Source organism: Stenella coeruleoalba, assembly GCF_951394435.1.
Source record: "Stenella coeruleoalba genome assembly, chromosome: 17".
NCBI classification, from domain to species: domain Eukaryota; kingdom Metazoa; phylum Chordata; class Mammalia; order Artiodactyla; family Delphinidae; genus Stenella; species Stenella coeruleoalba.
The window spans coordinates 46,832,513-46,856,050 of record NC_137163.1 but is presented as its reverse complement, the minus strand read 5'-3'; the positions used below and the strand labels follow the sequence as shown (position 1 = coordinate 46,856,050).

General features: G+C 39.9%; 1 long non-coding RNA gene and 1 pseudogene across 2 annotated transcripts in view; one reads left to right on the top strand and one right to left on the bottom strand.

Annotated features, from left to right (window-relative positions):
* The window catches only part of LOC307175919, a 192,378-nt gene that overhangs the window by 125,670 nt on the left and 43,170 nt on the right, over nt 1-23,538 (bottom strand). The window lies entirely within an intron of this gene.
* On the top strand, nt 110-21,049 carry LOC307176032 (centrosomal protein of 78 kDa-like; annotated as a pseudogene). The gene is made up of 12 exons: nt 110-427; nt 471-733; nt 3,849-4,021; nt 4,124-4,195; nt 5,453-5,556; nt 5,817-5,820; nt 7,598-7,728; nt 16,966-17,043; nt 18,262-18,428; nt 19,247-19,418; nt 19,737-19,785; nt 20,335-21,049. The product of its transcript is annotated as a centrosomal protein of 78 kDa-like (transcript).

The following is a 23,538-nucleotide window of genomic DNA, read 5'->3' as shown; positions in this document are numbered from 1 at the left end:
CACTTTTGTTTGGATCAGTCAGCAAACGTACCCCAAACCCTCCACACCGCCTACCTTTCGCGCTGCCGTAGTCTCGAAGCTGCCGCCACGCTCCTCAGGCCGCATCATCATGGAGGCGGGTCCCCGTGCTGCTCCTCAGGCCGCGTCGTCTTGGGAGGCGGGTCTGCGTGCGGACGCACGGCGAGCGCGCGGAAGTCCTCGAGCCCCGCCCCCACGGGCGCCGCCCGGAGGCTTAAACCGCAACCCCGCGGCCTGGGAGGCAGTTGATGCCCGCGCCAACACCAGGCCGCGCGTGGGCTCCGGAGCGCGGCATGGAGGGCCCGGCCTAGCTGGGGCCCTTGGCCCTTTGTCTTCTGGCTGCGACGCCGGTCCTGCGCACGGTGCGGGGCCGCAGCCCTCGGGCGGTGGGCGCCCGAGGAGCCGGGAGGCGAGCCGGGGCCCCCAGGCGAATGTGGGCATCCTGTCTGCAGCCAGAGTCCCCGAGGCCGCGCTCAGGCCCTGATCACTCGGTGAAGCTGCGCCCGGACAGCGCGGCCGACTCCTTCTCGCGCTCTGAGGACCTGTGCGCGCTGCAGGACTCGGTGCCTCTGCACTCCGTGCGGCCTTCCCTGAGGGAGGGCCTGCTGGACTTAATGCCGACCGCCTCCGCGGGGTAGACTGGGCGCCGCTCCTGAGCACCCTCTGCCCCTGATCTGTATCCAGAGCTTCTTCCAGCCACGGCTTGTCGAGACAGGTTTGTACTTCCCGCTTCCAGGGGCCCTCGTGTGGGCGCTGAGAAGCGGGGTTTTAAATGGTTAAAGGTGGAGGGTGGGCACTAGAACCGGTGCGCAGTGCCCGGGTGTGCGTGCACTAGATGTGGCGTGCGGCCTAGGACTCCTGCCAGCTCGGTGACCCCGGCCGAGTGCCTTAAGGCTTCAAGGTCTCAGTGTTCTCATCTGTAGCATGGGCTTAACAGGACCCAGCCTCCGTGGTGGTTACAAGGATGCACTGTGTTAATGCTTCTAGACTCTACAAAGTAGAACACTTAGCACAGTTTGGAGCATCGTTAATTGTTGCACGGATGTTACCTGGTCTGTTGAATGACTTTGCCTGGTACACACCAAAGCGATTAGGAAATGGATATATCCCAGCTTCATTTCCTTTCCATTCAAACAGGGCTCGGGAAAAAAAAATTTTTTTCAATAGGTGTATCATATATAGTGGAAAGAGCACCGGTGTCAAGGCAGCTTAGGGTTTGAATTCCAGGGCTGATGCTCTCTGTGGCCTGGACAGGTTTCTTTTGCACTACAACCCCCACACTTGTAAAATGACATTAAAAACCACTCTTTCTGTGGGTTCTTAGAATTAATTAAGCAGGTTATGTGTGTAAAGTATCCTGGCACATGAATGAGTTGTCAGAACCAAGGGCTGCTGGAGACCATGCTTCTGCCCTAGGTAATCTTCCCTTCTACTGGGCAGCAAGTAAACACAAGCACAGGAGTCAGTGCTCTGGAAGAAGTGAGTTCTGCTGCTACAGAGCACAGAATCTCTCTTTTTCTTTAATTTAATTTTTATTCTATATTGGAGGATAGTTGATTTACAATATTGTGTTAGTTTCAGGTGTACAGTAAAGTGATTCAGTTATACATATATCCATTCCTTTTCAGATTCTTTTCCCGTACAGTTTGTAACAGTGTGTGGAGTAGAGGTCCCTGTGCTATGCAGTAGGTCTTTGTTGATTATTTTATATATAGTCGTGTGTATATGTTAATGCAAACTCCTAATGTATCCCTTCCCGCCATCCTTCCCCTTTGCAGAGCACAGAAACTTGGAAGGGCAAGTTCAGGGTAGGATTCTTGGAGGAAGTGCCGTCCTTTCTAAGGATATGTAGAAGCTCCTGGGGTGGCAGGAGAAAGCAGTGTGTGTTGAAGTTTGAGAAATGTAAGAAAATATGGCAAAACTAATATACAGGACTGGAACTCAGGGTTTGGGAGAGAAATGAGAGTTGATACTGAAAACTTAGCGGGGCCCAACAGAAAGGCGCCTTGTTTGTCCTGTCAGAAGTTTGGATGTTTATCCTGAAGGCTGCGGGAAACACCAAAGAACAGTGAAATGGAATTCTGGTTTAGAGGCTCACTTGGACCTCCATGTGGAAGGCAGTTGATTGGGTGCAGGGTGAATTGTAATCTAAGGGTCCCACTTAAGTTATAAAAGGTGGGACCGGGTTTTGCAGATCTGAGAGAGAATGGGTGAGGCCTGGTGACCAGTTAGAAAAGGGAGGGCAGCAAGCGTGGGTGACAGTTTACAGCTGCATCTTTTTGAGAGATACAGAGCACAGTAGAAAGGGATTGGGGGTGGCGAGAGGATCTTACTTCATCTTCAGTGCTTTAGAGGGGCCTGGTAGATAGGTCTGGGCCCAAGGTACAGATGTGGGCTTTTGGGAGGACAGGTGTTTGAAGGCAGGGTAGAGACTTAGGTTATCCACAAGAATATCCAAAGAATCATAGGTCTGAGAGTTTTTTAAGTGGGTATATTTGAGGATGTTTATAAGCTGAGAGAAAGTAGCCAGCAGAGGAAGGGTGTGAAGATCTAGGAGAGGAAATGATTGTTCATTTGTTTTCGAAAAGCTGAATACTTATCATGTGCCTGGCCCTTTTCTAGGATCTGGGGTTCACACCATCTGTTATCTCTTCTGCAACGACAGTTCAGCTCATCCCCTGGTGAAGAGAAGTCAGATTATTCTTTGCATCCCATTCAGGTATAAGAAGTGTTCTGTACCTCTGAAGGGACTTTACTTAACCAGAATAGTAAGTTAGAAATCAAAAGAAATTAGAGCTGGAAGGGACCTGAAAGGCCACGGTACTTAATTTTGCCTAATATTTTACATTGAATGTAAGAAAAATTTATTGTAGAGCCCATTCTCTTCAGAGTTCCTTCACTGAACTTGCTTTATGTCTTCCATCCAATGGGTCCAGCTTGTAGATTTTGGCCTTCTCCTAAATTTGCTTCTTCATCCATATTACATTTTGCCCAGACTGTGGCAGAAACTCCTGGGTGGTTTTGTAGCCCCTGGTTCAGTTCCTCTAAGTTCATCTGCCTACTCGTGTTGAGTGATCTTCTACCATAAAAAGATGTGCTTAAAATAATGCTGCTAATGGCTTGCCCACACAGAGTTAGTGCATACTAGCCGCCCAGTGTGTGCTCTGCACAGAGGCGTGTAGTCTGAACTGTGTTTGGCCAAGCCTCATAGGGCTCTTTGCCCTGAAGAAGGGGAGCTTTTTGTGATCACTCCCTTAATCTAATTGGTCCTTCAGCAGTGGGGTGCCTTTTTCTAATCAGCGGAGGCACCCTTACTCAGCCAGTGGTAGCCCCAGGCCTCATCACCTGTGGGGTACAAGCCATGCTCTCTCCCAGGCTTGCTTCGGCCAACATCTCTATTTTCATTTCTGTCTCTACTTGTACTTGGACCCCTGGCCCATAGTCATCCCCACCTGCAGCATTTACAGTGCCCAGCAGGAGTCAGGCTTGAGTATGTTTTCACAGATGTTCCTTCTGCAGTTAATGCACCTCCTACTCCAACTCTGCATAGCCTCATCTTTCTAGATTGTACTTCAGGGTTACCATGAAGCCATCACTTAGACATAACTTTTTGCCTCCATAGGAACCTCTGCGTATAAAGGTTACATTTATTTATCTCATGTGATTGAAATTTTGAGTTTATACATGTCCCTCCTTAATGAAGGCTTTAAGGGCAGGAGTCCTTTCTAATCCTTAGCACAGAGCAGATGCTTTTGTTTTTATTTAGATACTTTTAAATGATGATAAAATGTATGGTTTAAATCACTCATTTTACAATAATTTTGCTTTAGGTTGTGACAGAAATAAAGTTTACAGAAGTCGTGTTCCTGCGATATGGAATAAAGATGTGACCTTCCAGTTGTGTAAAGCTCATAAATGCTGTGTAAGTGCGTCGGGTGCGCTAAGGAACGTGGAGCTAAGTGGGCTAGTTGTGAGAGAGAGAGACTTAACTATGTTAACAAAGGTAAGCCTTCATTGTGTCCTCCCAAAATTTGATAGTTGCTTTTGGGGTGCTTTTGGGGCAAACGAAACCAAAAAAAGTTTAAACTGTTCCTCCCCATTAAAGGGATTGAATAATTGGCTTCTTTGGTGCACCTGTGTCCTGTGAATTCTCCAGTTGGAGATGGAGGTTTAGAAAGTGAGTTTCAGTCTTGTTTAAGTCTCTTCCCATCGGACTGGTCTCGTGATTTCCTACTCACCATGTCTGTCTACCTTTTCCCATCTACCTTTTCTTGGTGTTGTTCATGCCTGGATTGTCTCCTGTACCTGCTCAAACCTTGGTCCATTCTCATTTGTACCATGGAAGTTTGTCATGCTGGATACTGTCAGAATTAATCTTATTTAAGTTTGTATTAAGCCACAAACCACATGTTTTGTATATTTTCTGTTTTTTGTGTTTGTTTATATTTTTATGGTTTCTCTTCAAGAAATATTATGGGAAGGGAAATAGCAAGATGTAAAGAGCAAAAAAGTTGAGCTTCCCTGGTGGCGCAGTGGTTGGGAGTCTGCCTTCCAATGCAGGGGACGCGGGTTCGTGCCCTGGTCCGGGAGGATCCCGCATGCTGCAGGGTGGCTGGGCCCGTGAGCCGTGGCTGCTGGGCCTGTGCGTCCGGAGCCTGTGCTCCGCAACGGGAGGGGACACAACGGTGAGAGGCCCGCGTACTGCAAAAAAAAAAAAAAAAAGCAAAAAACTCATCTATCTGCAATCATAATTATAATGCACTGTGGTATGTGTTTAAATAGGAAATACACGTAACGTCCCATAGGAGCAGCAAATTTAGTGGTGTCGGTGAGGGTGTGTCATGGAAGTAATCACAAAGCAGGTGACTCTTGATTAGGGTCCTGAAACATTAGTGTGCCTTCCCTGTGTCCAGTAGTGGCCTGAAGGGGTAAGGAAGCCTGCCTTTCAATTTGAGGGAACAGAGGGTTTGAGGTCCTCCCTCTTCTATTGCTCTAGTATACTGCATAGCAGCTAATAAAATACTGGGTTTATAGTTGACATTTACATCGCTGATTGATCATCAAGATTGGCATGTATCATTGGAAATGAAAATCGGAAGTCTTATGCTCTTTAGGTTTTTCTTTTTTTTCCTTTGTCTCAAAAGTATGTAGTACTTTACTGAGTGGTTGGGAAGAAAGTTTGCAGTATCCAGTGTATTCAGTTTTAGTACTGAATAGAATTAAACTGTTGCTGTAAACTGGAATAACACTTTGTTACTGACAAGTTTTAGAATGCATCAGTTCATCAGTTACCTGTTTGGGAAGATTGTAGTTAATGATTTTAAGAATGTGGCTGTAAACCTCCAATTGACTCAAGAAAAGCAAATAAGTGAAGATTGACAAATGTATAGGCTCTTCATCTTATTGTGTGTGTCGTTTTTTTTTTTCCTTTTAGTTACTTGTCAAGGTATAAAGAACTCTATCACTCTTAAGACAGTAAACTTCACGGGGTATAATTTGACATGGCAGGGAGCAGATTACATGGCCAAGATCTTAAAGGTGATTTTATGTTTAAACTTTCATGAAAACATATGTGATTGAAGCACATTAACATATTGATACAGATGGCAGTTAATTTTTGTCTTTTAATACATGTGAGTGCATCTTTTGTTTTGTAGAAAGAATATGACCAAATGGGGATGTGAATTGCTGTTGCATAAACTATAGTGTTGAATCCCCAGTCTTTGCACTTTAACAACTCTGTGGTTTCCTATCTTCTTCCTGAGACACTTAATCTCAGGTCCATCCTCCTCATACAGGGTGGTAAATTAGAGAATGATTAATATCACCATTTAAAGAAGTGAGACTGAAATCTCAAGCATCCTGAACATAGGAACTGAAGGGGCCTCTCAGCAGTTCAGAGAGTTATTACCAAGCCAGCCGGCTGAATTGTGTTCAGTTTTCTCCATAGCAGAGCCCTCCAGGTCCTTGCTTTGAGCTTATTTATTTTTATACACAATTCTATATGGATACTGTACATAATACTAAATAGTTGTATTAACTGGGTTTAACTGGTGATGTATTTACATCAAGATCTAACTTTGTTTTGTTGATTTCTTTTTAGGGGCTTTCCATTCATCAAAGCTCGTGATGTATGTAATCAGTTGCTGGTGTTTAGCTATCATATTTATGATATATAGGGCTTGAACTGGGAAAGGTAGATGGTCATTCTTGCTTTTTAAACGGACAGAGTCTTACAAGAAGCATTTCCGTCTCTGAAATAAATCATGTAAAACATGTTTGGTCGCTCTCCCAGTGCAACGGTGTAGTTGTGTGGATTTGGCACACAACTGGCAGCCTTGTGGTTGTCTGTAAACAAGGAAGCCTGTTGTCCAGTCTGCAAATCAGCTGTTACCCGTGAAACGAACTTGACTGCCATTTCTGACCCCTCACATGGAGCTCTCATACTCAAGAACGTTCATATGTTTGCAAGAAACGTTGTTTGCAGGCTATGTGTACAAACTCCTGATCTGAAAGCCAATATAAAGCAACATCTCCCAAACCTCTGCTCTCTCACCAAGGCCACACACACTCCCTAGCTTATGGCCTCATGGCAAGCTAATACTGTCAGTATCAGATTCTCCTTCCCAGTGGTTCTGGGAGACTGCATAGTTGCTCTGTGAAAGGCACCACTGCTGAGGTTGAGAGAAGAGCATCTTGGGTGTCAGTCCTGCCCTTGCATGCCCAGAGAGAGGGGTGTGTACCGCGTTCTCCTGTTAGGGTTTTCCTATGCTGCAGGGTTTGCTGCTTGTTGTCAAAATGATGTCCTAGTGACTTGTCTTCTGCGTGGTTATATAATCCCAGCACACTTCTTTATGATCTGTAGACTTTTATGGAGTTGTGGCCAGGTCAGGTTTTAAATGTTTGGAAATGTCCAGTTGAACAGCATTGCAGTGGCAGTGAATCTTGATGGGAGAATTGTATTACTGTTACCCTAGTTTTGGCTTAAGGGTGATGAGAAGATGAAATTTCTGATGGGTCAGTTTTAGTTATATATGTGTATGTGATTTACTTTTATAAATTCTAACATCTATTATTCCCAGCTTAGATATGTTGACTTTCTGATTATTCTTCTGATTCTTTATCAGTCCCTTTACTGATGTATTTTCCTCTGTAAAACTACATTTTCTTCCAGACTGTTTGTGTCTGATGGTGAAGAATAAATTTTTCATTTGCAGTATAAAGTTGATCTGAGAAAAAATGTTTACCTTGGATCTTCACTTGGCTTCTGTGAAAGAAACTTAATAAAATAATATGGGCAATTCCCATTACTAATCCTAACCATGTACAACAGAGGTCTGTACAGTAACATAGCAAAGATAAGTTCCTGTAATTTTACTTAGTCATTGCCTCTTTTAGACCATGGAGCAGTGAGAGACGTTTATAAATAATGATACCTCAGATCACTTTTGTTAAATGTCCTCTAATATTTGGATATTTGGTATCTGGCTTGTGTTGTCTTTTATACAATCTTGTCTTCTTTCTTTGCACTTTAGTTTAACAACTCTGTGGTTTCCTATCTTCTTCTTGTGACACTCAGGTCCATCAGAATTTCCTGTGACTGTGACAGTAGAGAGTCCTTCCTCCTCAGAAATCGAAGAGGTTGATGATTCCTCAGAAAGTGTTCAGGAAGAGCCAGAGAAAATCAGTTTGAAACAAGAAGCATTGCAGGTACAAAGTTATCACTTTAAAGCTATAGAGAAGATTATTTTTCAAACAGCAGCCTGATTGCAACACGCCACAGCTGGTGTGAGGGTTCTGTTTTCTCCTCCCATCTTCATTGTATCCCCTTGAATGGTTCCTTAAGCTTAGACCAAGGTGAATGGTGGACATTTGAACTCTAAGAAATAAAAATCAAAACATGTCGTTAGTAATATATTTTCCTTTCCTTAGAACCTTAGTATATTAGATTTAGGGAGAACCGTAGTGATCATAAGATAAAGAAATTGAGTTCTGAATGAATCTAGTCAGCTGATTCAGGGTTCTTGTTTTACAGATGAGAAAATTGACAGTTCTAGTTGAACTCTGTTTTAATAAGAGGAAAATATGGCCTCATTTTAAATAAAAGTAAAGTTGAAAAAAGTTTTGATTTTGATATTCTCCTTTCCTAAAATAAAAAATATCAAGAAGCTACATTATATTACCAAACAAACCTGACCTCTAATGTCATTCCATACTTTTGTTTGTATGGACAGAAAAGAAAAATGGATTTTCATAAGAAATTTTTGCACCTCAAAAATAATATATTTATTTTATTTCAACTTTAATGCAGAGCTGAACATTTCTAGTAAATAAAGGAACACCATTTGGGGGGGACCTTGTCTTTGTGCTACAAAGTCCATGTTTAATTTTTTAAAATTATTTAATATGATTTTCTTTTCGTATGAAACTTGACCGGTTTCAGAACTAATTATCCCATTATTGTAGGACTATGGGAATTAACTCTTTGATTTTCAAAAGAGAAAGTTAGATTTTTATTTTTTTAATTAAAATTAATGATAATATAGAGAAATTTTAAGAAAAGAACTTAGAAAATTATGAAACGTTAGAGTAGGAGAAATCTATAGTTCATGTAGAGTTACCCCCTTTCGTTTTATAAATGAGCACTACAATTTGTAGCACGTAGTGGTTTATTAGTAAATGGCAGAGTATGAGAAGACCCTAGAGCATCTACCCGCATTCCTTGTCATTTTAGATGTGTTGTATTCATTTCCTTCACGAGTAGACCAGGAGATTGTATTTCTAAAAGCAATGATAGACACTGGGGAAGACCAAGAAGTTTAAACACTGGGACCACAGAATAGCAGATTCAGAAGGCACTGAGAACCCTTTTAGCTCTTCTCCATTTTGACGAGACACTACAATGATGGTATCAAAGTGTTTAAGTATATAAGCCCACAACAATCAAGAGATTTCAACATAGTTTTGAAAGACGGAAGACAAGTGGAAGAGTGTGAAACTGAAGCAGTAGAACAGAGGAAAAGCATCACCTAGAATATGCACAGCGACCACCTGCAACTGAGGAGGATTCTGACCCCACCTGCAGAAGTAGCCCCATGCTCAGATGGGCATGTAGGAGAGAGGGTGGAGTTAGTTAAAAGTGTGACTGAAATAGGGGAGCTCATTGAAGGGTTGTGTTTGGAGGAGTGGACTCCCAGCCCCACCCTCACACTCCTGAAATGAGATGATTTCATTTTGAAAACAGTGAAACTGGCGAGAACTAGGGCAGCTAGTGTGAGTTTTTACACCCTAGAAAATTGTGTTTGGGGGAGATCCTATTACAGTTACTCCCCGCTTTTTCCTGCATAAGAAACCAATCAGTTATTGACTTCAGGGAGCTTTCTGCACTCATTCTTCAATAGAAAATAACTGTCATTTGCCTGATAGTTGACTAAAGCTTACAACATGAGAGGGGGAAAAAAGAGTGAAAACATATCCTGGTAGGACCAGGGACAATTTAGGGAACAAAATAATTTAAGAAAAATCCCTAATTAGTATCCTGAGAGAGGTTTAAAAAGAGCTAGCAAATATAAAATAAGACTAGGGTGTTAATTAAAAAGAGAATGGTCAGAAAGCAAGAGAGGTCTCTTGAAAATGAAAATACGGTTGCTGAAATAAATTCAGGAGCAATTTTAAAAATTTCTCAGTACATGAAAAAGAAAGACACAGTGGAAAATGTGATAGCAATATGTTAGAGAGGCTGCATCTGGGAGATCCCACATGTTACTATTGGAAACTCCAGACCCAGAAAAAAAACGGAGGGAAGCTATCAAAGGGCAACAAAATTCCCCACAGCTGAAAGTAGACATCAGGCCTCAGATTGAAAATAGTTACTCAATTTTTGAGCAAGATAAACAGGAATAGACTCATACCTAGGCATCCTTCACTGTGAAACATTAAAATACTGAAAAAATAAATTAACATACAATAAAATACTGAGAGGATACATCCATTCCAGAGAGAAAAGTACTGGTCACCTAAAAAAAAATGTTAAAATCTGACTTTATCATACTTGTCATCAGCACCATGGATCCTGGAAGGCATTAGAAAGATACCTCCAAAGTTTTTCAGGCACATAATTTTCACCCTAGGGGTTTGTATCCAGCCAAACTATCAGTCATAAGTGGAGGCTGAAGAAGATATTTTGTACACAAAGATATTTGAAAAATTGACCTCCTGTGCTACACCTTAAGCTATTTATAGAAATAATCCAGCAATATGAGGCAATAAACCAAGAAGTAGGGTAATAGGGGATTCAGTGCAGAGAGCAGATAGTCTAGATTGGAGAGGCTTCTATTGATTGTGTGATTGAGAGCTTAGAAACACCTTGAGGCATATTGTACTTACTAGCTATTAGGCACTGTTGGAAGGGAGGAGGGAGAGGAAGAGGAGAAGGAACTTGAACTCCAGAGAAAAGGCTATACGGACATAAACCTGAAGCAAACTAAGCTATGGTTGATTTTTAACCACTTAAACTTGACACTATAGATGAATCCACTTAAACTTGACACTATAGATGTCCCCCTTTTCAGTGACACACAGGGGTAATGACCACCTATCTAATTTGTTGTCCACACCAGAACACTTCAATAGTGTAAGGAGGTGCTCTAATGCTGTAACATCAGGACAACAGGTATAAACTGGAACAGCCCAAGGCGGCTTGGGGTATGTGGTCACCCTGCACAAGGGCAGTGACACTGACACAGTATGGAACGAGGTGTAGTCTATACACAGAGAGAGTACATCTGCAGCGGGCAATATTAATGTAATTGTAATAATGGCAATACTGTCTCGGTTTGCCGGTTTTATTGTCAACTTGCATGTAATAACAAATAACTAACCTATACTTAGTATGTATTTGTATTAACTTGGTATGTACTGAAATGTATTGTGTACTACTAGTATGTACTTAGTATATATTAGGCTCTAAGTGTTTTTGCATATATTAACTCATTTAATCCTCTGAATAGCCTTATGAGGTTGGTGCTAATATCATTCCCACTTTTTTTTTTTTTTTTTCTGTACGCGGCCCTCTCACTGTTGTGGCCTCTCCCGTTGTGGAGCACAGGCTCCGGACGTGCAGGCTCAGCGGCCATGGCTCATGGGCCTAACCGCTCCGCGGGAGGTAGCATCTTCCCAGACCGGGGCACGAACACGTGTCCCCTGCATCGGCAGGCGGACTCTCAACCACCGCGCCACCAGGGAAGCCGCATTCCCACTTTTGTGAAAAGGAAGCTAAAACAGGGAAGGAACTTGCCCAGGCTGTACCTAATTTAGGGTTGGATCGAGGCTTTGAGTTTAGGCTCTCTGCCTGTTCTCTTAAACCTTACTCCCTACTGACTCTCAAATAACAGAAGACTTAACTGCACATAGAACAGAATATAAATTTCAACTTCGACAATGTAAAAGCTAGGTCTGGAAGGTAGACAGGAGATAGAAAGAAGGAAAGATGGTATGAATGTCCTCATTTTACAAAGCGTGACGTTGAGAGAATTTATAGTTGATCAACAATTTAGGTTTTTAAGTATATCACTACAAGTCAAAGAGATCCTGAGCAGTGGAAAACTAATGATGACATAACTTTACTAAGCAGTGTGGAAACAGTGTAAAGGAACTAAACCCTTACTTAGTAAAATAGGAAATGAATAGATAATGCCTCCAATTTAGTGAGAAAATAGTCATGTAAGAGTGTTACTTGGAAATGGAGAAGAATTCAAAATAACAATAGTTGGACCTCGCTGGTGGCGCAGTGGTTAAGAATCTGCCTGCCAAGGCAGGGGACACGGGTTCAAGCCCTGGTCCGGGAAGATGCCACGTGCCGCGGAGCAACGAAGCCTGTGCGCCACAACCACAGAGCCTGTGCTCTAGAGCCTGCAAGCCACAACTACCGAGCCCATGTGCCACAACTACTGAAGCCTGCGTGCCTAGATCCTGTGCTCCACGACAAGAGAAGCCACTGCAATGAAGAGTAGCCTCTGCTCGCCGCAACTAGAGAAAACCTGCACGCAGCAACAAAGACCCAACACAGCCAAAAATAAATAATAATTTAAAAATAATAAAAAATAACAATAGTTGATGTAAACGTCATACAAAAGGAAATCCAAACAGCCAGTAAACAGAGAAAAGTGTACGACTTCATTAAGTAATAAGAGAAAAGTGAGTCAAAACCAATGAAACTACATGCCAATCAGTTTGACAAATACATAAATAAAGTGTGGTAGTATCAGGTATTGTAGACCTGGAGTACTATGGGAATCTTCTACCCTGTTTATACTGGAGTATAAATCGACACAACTACTTTGGAAAGCATTTAGCACTCTCCATCAACTGAAGGTATATAAATAGTCTGTGAGCCAGCAGCCCTGTGTAAATGCATCAGAATAACCAGTACAGCAGGATTCCTGTCCATGATTTGCATTAGCACAAACTGAAAACAAACCAAATGTCTATTAAGAGTCAAAAATTAAATAAATTTTGTGTATTCGTACAGTGGGAAAACTATCCAGCAATAAAATTGAATGAACTAGAGCTACAGGCAGCAATGTGGGTGAATTTTTTAAACCAATGTTGAGAGAAAGAAATAAGATAGAAAAGACTTCATATACTATGATCCTCTACATAAAGGTAGATGTTGACAAAACTAAACTCTTTTGTTAGGGATGAATGCAGGTTAAAGGAAATGATTGTCAAGAAGTGAGGATGGTGTTTAACCTGAAAGAGGAAAGGAGATTGTGATGAGAAAAGGATATGGGGGGGGCGGTTTTGAGATGCTGACAAGTATCAATACTTTCAGATTCGAGTAGTGGTTATGTAAGTATTCTTTTTTTATTTGTCACATTGACAGTTTTGTCCTGAGCACTTCTCAGTACACATTATCGTATTTTACAATTAAAAACCTGAGTAAAGAATCGGTCGCTTCTTGACTGCTGGATGTGGGAGTGGGATGAGACTATTTCATTTTAAGCCCTTCACTACTGCTTGCGTTCACATGTTCATACATTCAGCCTTAACTGAACATATGCTGTGTACCAAGCACTCTTCTAATTTTATATGTGTTTTAACTCATGTAATCCTCACAAGAGCTCTGTGATGTGGGAGCTTATCTCCATTTTATAGATGAGGAAGTTGAGGCCTAGAGTTATAGAACTTGTCCAAGGTTATATAGCTAATGGGTAGTGCCAGGCCCATTTGCCTCAGAGTCTGAATTTTTACAATACAATCTAAAAAAGAAATTTAATTACTAATTATAAGCAAAAAAATTGCACATTAAAGAAGATGACAAGTTTTCATCTGTCCAGTTAGAGAAAAGCACACAGTCTGTCTTTCACACACGTACATCTTGTATTGGCAGGGATTTTCCTTATTAAGCAATTATTTATTGACCGTCTACGTTGTGCTAGGCACAGGTGCTGGGAATAAACACTTAATAAAATACACCCCCTATCTTCAGATAACTTGCACTCTAAGTGAGGAAATAAGCCAACAGTTATAGTAGAGGTTATATACCAAGTGATACATCGCTGATGGATGGCAGTATAAAATCTCAGACATCTTTTGGAAAGAAGTTTGGAGATAGGTATCTCAGAGCCTTAAAAATGTTCATTTGCTTTGACGTGAAACTCATTTTTATGGATTTATTGCAAGAACGTTATTCTCAATATGGAAAAAAACCTTCATGCATAAAAACGGTTATTTTGTCTGATAATATTGAAAAGTTGGAAAGAATTTAAATGTGTAAAATGGTTAACCAGTAAACCCACTCAGTGGAATATTTTGTAGCCCACACAAAAAAATCAAGGTTATGAATCCCCTGATTATATGAGAAATGATTGATTTCAATGTTAAATGGAGAAAAGGTGAACATAAAATTTGATATCCAATACGATGGGAGCTTTGTCCCAGAAAAATCACCCTAGCTGGTGTACAGAAGGGAGGAAGGAGAGCAGATGACAGGAAGGAAAATTATTCCAAAGCCTTATCATTAGTCTTACTTAAGTAATAGAATATCAAGCAATTTTACTTTCTAACTTTTTTGGTTCCATATTTCCATGTAAGGGACATGAATTATGAATACTTTGTAGTAAGAGGACACAGTTTTTCACAAAAATTTAATACTGTGTACTAATTCCCTCCATTAGAGGGAGAAACTATTCCATGTAATTGCACTTTGATGTGCTATTTAGAACCAGTCAGGATGTTTTACTCTACTTTCCTCTGACTGTGGTGAGGGTTTTTTTGTTTGTTTGATTATTTGTTTAGAATTTCTTTAAAATCGGTTTTGAAGATTTATTGAACCATTATATTGAAAGTAGAGGAATTTTGCAATTTTTTCCCCTTTTTCCCCATTGAAAACTTGGCTGGCTTTAGTAATGAAACATTAAAGAATTTGAAGTTCTTAGACTGTCAGTTTTTTAAACATGATCTGAACATAAAAATATATGTTCGTTGAGCAAATTTTTGAAAACAATGAACAACTCATTGAAGGAAATAAAAGGCACCTCTGCATGTACACACACCTAATCTGCTCTTTTGTCTTAAAGAAGTATCAAAAATATTTTGCCATGTCACTAAATACTCTTCTACATCAGAGAATTTGATTAAGCTTATGCACCGTCTCCCAGGAAAAACGCACAGATACATTATGAATGTAGAAGAACTCCTGAAGCCCATTCATTAACTCTGGTTGACACCTGTTGTCATTCTTTTCTTAGTGGCTTCATAGCGCATTCCTTCAGACGGTGAGCTGTTTTTGTTTAAACCAGTCCCAATTTGGAGGCTCTTAGCTTTCTTCTAGGGTTTGGTTATAAACAATCTTATGACATCATGTTGGTAGATAAATCTTTGCCCACATCTTTGATTTCCTTAGGGTAAACTCCTGATGTAGGATTGTTGTTAGGTACCAAGAGCTACTCTCCAGAAAGTGATACCAGTTCCTCTCCCAATGATGGCATATAATAGAGTTCCTCATTCTTTAAGTGATTGTTCAGAGCAGTTAAAAGGTATAAATATACCGTACTGTTTTCATAAGTATAGGTATTCTGATTGTTTATCGCTGCATAAGAAACCACCCCGAAACAGTGGCCTACAACAATGACAGTCATTTATTTTGTTCACGAACCTGGAGGTTGAGTAGAATATTAATTCTTTTACTACACTCTTACTGACTGAAAACAGTACCTATTTGACTAGCTCACAGTTCTGCAGGTCAGAAGTCCAGGCGCAGCGTGACTGGGTTTCCTGCTCAGATACACACGGGAACATGTGGGTTCCCTCCTGAGAGTGTTAAAGCACGTGAAATTTAAGTGTAAGACATTGAGCCCCAAACGTTGGATGTTCACCATAGTTTGTGTGGGTCACAGAGCTGAAATCAAGATGTCAGTCAGGCTGTGTTAGCATCCAGAGGCTCTGGGAAAGAATGCCTCCAGGCTTCTTCGGCTTGTTGGCATAATTCAGATTCTGCAGTTGCAGGACAGAGGTCCCCATTTCCTTGCTGGCCGTCAGTCGGGGGACAGTCTCAGCTCCTAGAGGCCTCTCGCTTGCCTTCCCTGCTGCAGCATTTGACTTCTTCAGAGCCAGCAATGGAGAGTCTCCCTCTTGTCCCTTTTGTACTTCAATTCAGGAAGAGTTCAGGTCCTTTTCATGGGGTGCCTGAGTAGGCCATATCCACCTAGAATAATCTCCCTATCTTAAAAAAATCAACTGATTTTGAACCTTAATTCCATCTGCAAAATCCCTTCACTACAGCACCTAGATTTAGAGTTTGATTGGATAAGTGGAAGGTTTGTGTACTTCAGTAAGTAGGAGTCTTAGGGGCTCTGTTAGAATTCTGCCTATTGCAAGCAGTGTCCCCACTTCACGGACCAAAGTGTCTTAGTTCCTAAAACTCCTAATAGAGTTTATCAGTGTTCATTTTATTTCAGTGACCTTGGTGAATGGGAAGACTACCACCTCTGTGAGCAGGAATGGCACCCAGCTTCCTGAGTCCACGTTGTGGCTCTGCTACTTAGTGGTGTGACCTTGGCTGTGCTGCTCTACTTACTCTACTTCTCTGCCTCTGTTTCCCTCATCTGTAAAATAACATGGAGTTAGTGATCGTAGGGTTTTTTGTTTTATAAATTTATTTTATTTATTTATTTTGGGCCGCGTTGGGTCTTCATTGCTGCTCGGGGGCTTTCTCCAGTTGCGTCGAGCCGGGGGCTACTCTTCGTTGCGGCGCGATGGCTTCCCTTATTGTGGAGCACAGGCTCTAGCGCGCAGGCTTCAGTAGTTGTGGCACGTGGGTTCTAGAGCATAGGCTCAGTAGTCGTGGCACACGGGCTTAGTTGCTCCGCGGCATGTGGGTTCTTCCCGGCCTAGGGCTCGAACCTGTGTCCCCTGCACTGGCAGGCGGATTCTTAACCACTGTGCCAGCAGGGAAGCCCCCTCTTAGTGTTTTGATGATTAGATTATTTGATACCCAGGGAACTCCAGGAACAGTGCTTGACTGTAAATTGCTTTAAAAGTGATTACTTTTTAAAAACATCCTTTTGAATCTGCAGTTATGCAATTCAGGTATGTTAAGCATGTTCATTAATAGGACTTCCTGCTATAAAGGGACCCACAAATAAAAATAGAATTTTTCTTTCTTGGTCTTCTTATTTCTGACTTGCTATGTTATACGCATATGCCTTTTATGATGGGCTGCCACAAATTTATGTTGGAAAAAGTGGAATTTAAATAAATCTTTACTATGCTAATTTGATAGATTTTGATAATTCATTTCACGAGCATGGTATGATATTACCAGTAGCAGACTAAAATCTGAGTTCACTTCTGGCTCTGCCCCTAAATCCTGATGAGACCAATAGCTGGAAAGGCTTTTGGATATTATACTACGAATTACTTATAACATTTACTCTGTTTGTTTAGGAAAACCTGGAGGAGTGCCTAAAGCAGTTAAAGGAGGAAAGAGTAGTAAGACTGAAGGCTGATAAATGAGTCAATGAAGTAAACAATTTCTTATACTTTTGGGAGTGTTTTGGTTTTATTTTGATTTGATTTTAATCCATATACACATAGCTTGTAAACTAAAACTGTAATATGTTGCAAATTGGTTGTATCATACGGACTTTTGCATTTACTGGTATTTAGTGATCATATGATCTATATTCCAGAAAGCATGTTTTTAAAAATGTGAAAATCTCGTTGTGTGTGTGTGTGTGTGCACGCGTGCGTGCTTTATGACATTAGCTTATGTTCTGTTCATGATTCTTTGATTCAAGAAAGCACTTTTTGTGCATATACTATATATACAGTAGCATAAAAGACATGATGAGACTCTCCTGGCAATGAATTAGGAAAGTGAATCATTTAAATAAATTTAAGATATTGGAAAACTTCTAAGAATGCAATGAAAGATAAAAATATATACTATAAGAATTACATTAGGTAATGTGCATGAAAGCAGGGCATAATCTAAAAAGTTGTATCTAAATATACTTTATCAGAGGTTGAGTGTAGGCAGGAATTTTTCAAAGTGCATCCACTGGATTGGCGGACACTCATTCAATAAATGGTGAGCACCTGCTTATATAAGGCAAAAGGGGCATCATGAACGTAACAGCCTTTCTGAGAAATACTGGAGTTGAGCTTATAGGGGGTTTTAAGTGCATAGGTGATGAGCGGAAGGGGAAGAGTGCACGGGAGTGAATATTTTGAAGGAGCCAAAGAAAACATTGGTGATCGTACATTTAATAAATTGGGTTGGGTATAATTTAGGACTTTTAAACGTAAGCATTAGATATTTTGCTCACTAAAGTTAATTCTTAACATTCAGCAGAGTTGTAATATGTTTTGTTCAGATCAGATTCTATAATTCACTTTCTAATTTAAGGGAAACTTAAAGCAGGCAATTTTCTAATGTGGAATGAGGCTCCATTATGAATTTAACCAGTTAGAAATGTGATCTTTTGTGAAAGATCATTAATAAAATGATAACTTTGGTTTATTTATATACCACCTAAGCGTTATATAGGAAACTTTGTTGGGTGCCTGGGGTTTTTGTTATTATGTGATATGGTCTCTGTCTTTACTGGTGGAGAGTTAGATTAATTACAGATTAATTACATTTTGAGTGTTTTAGTTTTGTTACTTGAAACTAGACAAGACTACTTTTGATGACAATGAGAAAAAATCATGTCAGACATTTTCCGTCTTCTTTTATAGCTGGAACATGAAAATGCCCAGTTAAGAAATGTAAATTTCTCTTTGTCTGAAGCCCTTCATGTCCACTCATTGACAAGCATGATCCTGGATGATGAAGGTGTTTTAGGCAGCATTGAGAATTCTTTTCAGAAGTTCCATGCTTTCTTGGATCTCCTTAAAGATGCTGGATTAGTTCATTTCTCTTCATGGCGTTCTTCTCTTTGCGACTATAATGGTAGTTTGCTGAGGAACTGGAGCAATTTTCATCACTTACGTGGCCATATTTAGCCAAATTTAGTGTAATTATAGGTAATATAGTTGACGTTTTAAAATAAGGAATTAAATTTTTTAAGAAATGCAAATAGGGGAGCCTGTTTTGGTAGAGTGGGGAGCCCATTATAAAAGAGTAACCTGTAGACAGTAATTAGTAGGGACAGTTTTTTGTAAAGACTAAATTGAAGGCAGCTTTCATTGAAAATATTCGGGAATGGGTAAGAATTTTCCTATCTTTCATTTACTTTGCTGGTTTGATAAGTTTGAATTAAAGTTACTTTTGTCTTAGACATAAAAATTATTATTAATCTGCAGGGAAGATATAGGTCAGTGGTTCTCAACCGTGAGCAATTTTGCTGAAAGAGGGAAGTGGAGATTGATAGTTGATGGAGTGGTGTTTTGTCAGTGAATGAGTTGGTGTTGGGAAGGAAGGAACACACACATTCTTGGAAACTGGAGGAAAGGTAAAGAAGTGTGGGAATGGAGGTGTGACTGGCAGTGGACGGGGTGCGTGGTACATGTTGAAGCTGCTAGTGAGACAGTGGGATGTTTCCTAGAGGATGAATCTGGAAAGGGCTGAGAATTTGGGGGAGAGAGAGGCTTATAGTGTGGAGTAGGATGTTGGCTTTTAAAATTTTATAAGTATTTCATGATTGTAGGTCTGGGGAAATCTAAACTGCTCTTCTGTGATTATAATAACCTTTGTCTTTTCTCCTTTCCTCCTCTGGTCCAGGCTTGGGCAGCTAGCCACAATGGCTGGTATAGATCAGTCAGATTTTCATTTACTAGGTCGTCCCCAGATGAATTCTACTGTTAGTAGTCCACCTAAAGAAAAAAAGAAGGCACTTGAAGAAGAAAAATCAGAATCAAAGCAGAGTGCCCCAGGACCAGCGCAAAATCTCCAAGTGGAGAGGACAGCACTTAAGGATTCTAAGAGTGATTAGCAAAAAGGAAATGACCAAGTCAGAGAGAAAATAATAATGGTCAGTCTCTAATAGTTCACATGCTCGGGAGCTAGAAGATTCTGGAGTCCTCTCCAAATCTGAGATTAGTAAATGTGGGCCCGTTTCATGATACTGTATTGTTGTACATAAGAAAACTGGAAGTTCTTTAGAAAATGTATGAGTTAAAGCAAACTCTCCTTAATGAAGAAAGAAAACATTACAGAAAATATTCCAAATTTTAAATTGTATAAATGTCTGTTCTATTCATATTTTATCTAGGTTTCTATTTGTATGCAGTCAGCTTAATAATGAAGGAACACTAATGGAGGTACACGTACTAATATAATTTTTAAAATAAGTAATCTTGACATAGCTGATACGTAAGATATTATAGTGACTCACCTGGTCATGGGAATGGGAGGGGAAACCTGTCAGCTTTTCCTCCAGCCTCACTTGGAGCCCCCTTCGCCCAGCTCAGCCAATCTCAGACTGGTCTTGGGAACTGACAGCTTGAGAACACAGTCTGGTCACAAACTATATTATATACTGTTTACATGTGCCTGGAGGATAGCAAAGAAATTAATTTTCTTACAGAGTAGGGTTTTATTTTTAGTGAGGGAAAGGAAATGGGTAATAACTACCCAGTCACCAAAGTCTGAAAATGTAGCGGACACAGCCTTGGATATAGCTAGGTTAAGCTGAGAATCACTTGGCAGGATATAATTAGAGAAAAAGTAGCTCTGAAATCTTCTGAAGAATCAATTGACTGTGTTAATAATAAGATCACAGAGTAACATTGAAGTTTTGAACTCTACTTTTTAATGGTTGGCTTTGTTCATCACTGAATTTTTGTCTTGTCTTTTGTCTTTCCCTCCAGTTTCAGAAAATTACAGGTGATGCTGGGATTCCTTTGCCTCTCGACTCCTTCCATGTTCCAGTCTCTACTCAGGAGGCCTTAGAAACTTCCAAAGACAACCTGGGGGTCGCAGTCACAGAGCAGCGGCAGGAGTCTTGAAGATTTCATTGCTAGAACATGTTCTCCTTCAGCAGACGTCATTTCTGGAACTGGAAGTCAAAGAAAAGAAGAGGAATTACCTAGAAATAGCAGGTCTTCTTCAGAGAAAATGACCAGAGCATAATATACCAAAAACTACTCTGCTAAGAAACAACCTGGGAAGGACCTGCATTCCTGCTCTGACTCACCTGTAAAGCAGAAAAGCAAAGGAATTGGGCAAAATAATTCTTTGCTTAATGAACCAATTAGAAGTGAGTCTTCGAAAAAACACATTTCTGTTAAGAAAGAGTACAATAGAGACTGTTTCTTCAAAGACAACTAAAAGTAAACTCAGTCTACTAGAACATTCTGAAAGTGATACTCTTGGATCTGATTGTGAATTTCCAGAAAGCATCCATATTCCATCACACCTAACATAGGTCTAAATCTTTTAAAATCTTTTAAAATTATGTTTTTGCATTCAAATTTTAATAAATTACTTATGTTTTTATTATAGCATATGGTGTTTTAAAGTACTTGACTGGAAGCCATTAGAGAAAGATTTATCTATACTTTTTTATTATAATGAAAGTTTTGGTGTATTTTTCCTTGTGACAGTTTGCACCATTCATTCAGCTAGTGTTTACTGAGGGCTTCATATGTACAGTACTTTTCTGGGTGCTATTGCTTTCAGCAGTGAACAAAATAAAGCTTTTACTCTCCTGGAACTAACAAACACTCTGTGGTGGGAGAAAACATAAACAACAAAACAGGGTAAGGGGTAAAAAAGAGATGAGAATAATAAATAGAAAATTTTACCATTTGGTTAACTGTCAAACTATTATAAATCGTATGGCCAGAAGCCATTGACATATTTTAATTCACAATAACCAGAGAGCATCAAACAATTTACCAAGGCACTTAACCGTGTTTATGGATTACGGCAACACTATGAGGTAGGGAACTATTACCATACCCATTTATAGATGAGGAGACATTATGTGAGTTGCCCAGAATTACACAGCTGTAAGTGAGTGAGAAGCTGGGATGTGACCAGAACCCATGCTCTTTATTTTTAATGTATGGACTTTATTATGTTTCATTTGTTTCTGATTTATGTGATTTTTTTAAAGATTTTTTTTGATGTCGACTATTTTTAAAGTCTTTACGGAATTTGTTACAGTATTGCTTCTGTTTTATGTTTTGGTTTTTTGGCCGCAAGGCATGTGGGATCTTAGCTCCCCATCCAGGGATCGAACCCTCACCCCCTCCATTGGAAGGTGAAGTCTTAACCACCGGACCACTAGGGAAGTCCCCCTTCTGTAGTGATTTTTATGGCAGTTTTTTAAAATTTATTTTTTATTGACGTATAGTAGAATTACAGTGTTGTGTTAATTACTGCTGCACAGAAAAGTGACTCAGTTATACATTTATATACATTCTTTTTCACATTCTTTTCCATTACGGCTTACCACAGGATATTGAATATAGTTCCCTGTGCTATACAATAGGACCTTTTTGGGTTTTTTTAAATACATCCACTTTTTTAAAAATAAATGTATTTATTTTATTTTTGGCTGTGTTGGGTCTTCATTGCTACACGCAGGCTTTCTGTAGTTGCGGTGAGCGGGGGCTACTCTTCTATGCGCTGTGCAGGCTTCTCATTGTGGTGGCTTCTCTTGTTGCAGAGCACGGGCTCTAGGTGCATGGAGTTCAGTAGCTGTGGCACACAGGCTTCAGTAGTTGTGACTCGCAGGCTCTAGAGCACAGGCTCAGTAGTTGTGGCAAAATAGTCAATAATTTAATACTGAATGGAGAATTAAGGACTCTAGAGCTAACCTTTGGAGAAAAGTAAGAACACAAAAGATAAGATTTGGAACACTCATTATTCCTGTTTTCATATAACAGGGTTTCTTGTCATCCAACTATTCGTTATGTACATCCTAATTTTAAGGTGTCTATAGATTCCAGCCCTTCTAAGTCAGCAAACTGCTCATCCTGTTTCAGAAAATTACTCACAGATGGATTCATAACATAAACATAATACCGTATAATAGAAATAAAATTCAAATCAACTTTAAAGTGAAATTCTGAATTTTAAAGATATAATATCATGAAGCCATTGTAAATAATACCAGAGATCTGCTGGGTTAAACATACAAAGCCACTGATAAATGAGGATGTGCAGTTAACAATTTAAAGACGAGATACAATAGAAGTAAAAGAAAAAACAACTGAGTATCAAATAATTAAGAGAAGGCCTTGGAAAACTGTTGAATTTTTACCAGAATTAGCCTGTTTCAGCTGCTAACATTGAACATGCAGGGAAGGACAGTTTACTGTCCCATAAACCAGTTTTGCTGAAATAATCACTCGAAACAGAATGTAATTCTTTTTTTTAATTGTAGCACTTGTGCTTAATTAAAATTTAACCTAAATTTTACTGGCTATAAGAGAAAATATACTGGATTCGTTTATATAATAACATATTTTGACAAATGAAAATTATTTTCAAATGCATTTTCAACTACTCTTCAGTCACTATTTACAGATGATTTTAAGTATATGGATTTTTTTTTTCATGTACAAATCATCCTTGAAAAATAAGGATTCTTTTACTTGAGTAGGACTTATCTTAATCCAGAGATCAGATCTAGGTCCAATAGATAAAATTTTAAAACTTAAAATTTTCTAAGAGTAAAAGGCACTTAAAAAGTTAAAACCTCCTAACAGACCAGCATTCCGACTACAGAATCAGCTGATTTATGGGTAGTGAGCATTTTGTTATCAAAATACTCATCCACAGCTAGTGAGCCTATAGCATGGATACATGGTAGATTTCTGTACCAGAAATTGGATGAGCTTGTGTGTGGATCTCCTTCCAAATGCTAAGATTTCAACGGCTTAACTGAGACCAGAACAGCATTTTCCAAAGTTGCTAGAAACAAAGAGTCCTTTAAAATGTTCCACTGACAAAAGGTTGTAGAGCCAAATAAAGTTTAAAAACACTTCAGACCAAACTCTACTTAACAGTGAAATTCACAGAGCACATTATAGCTCATTCCACATCTCAAAAGTCCTCCAGTC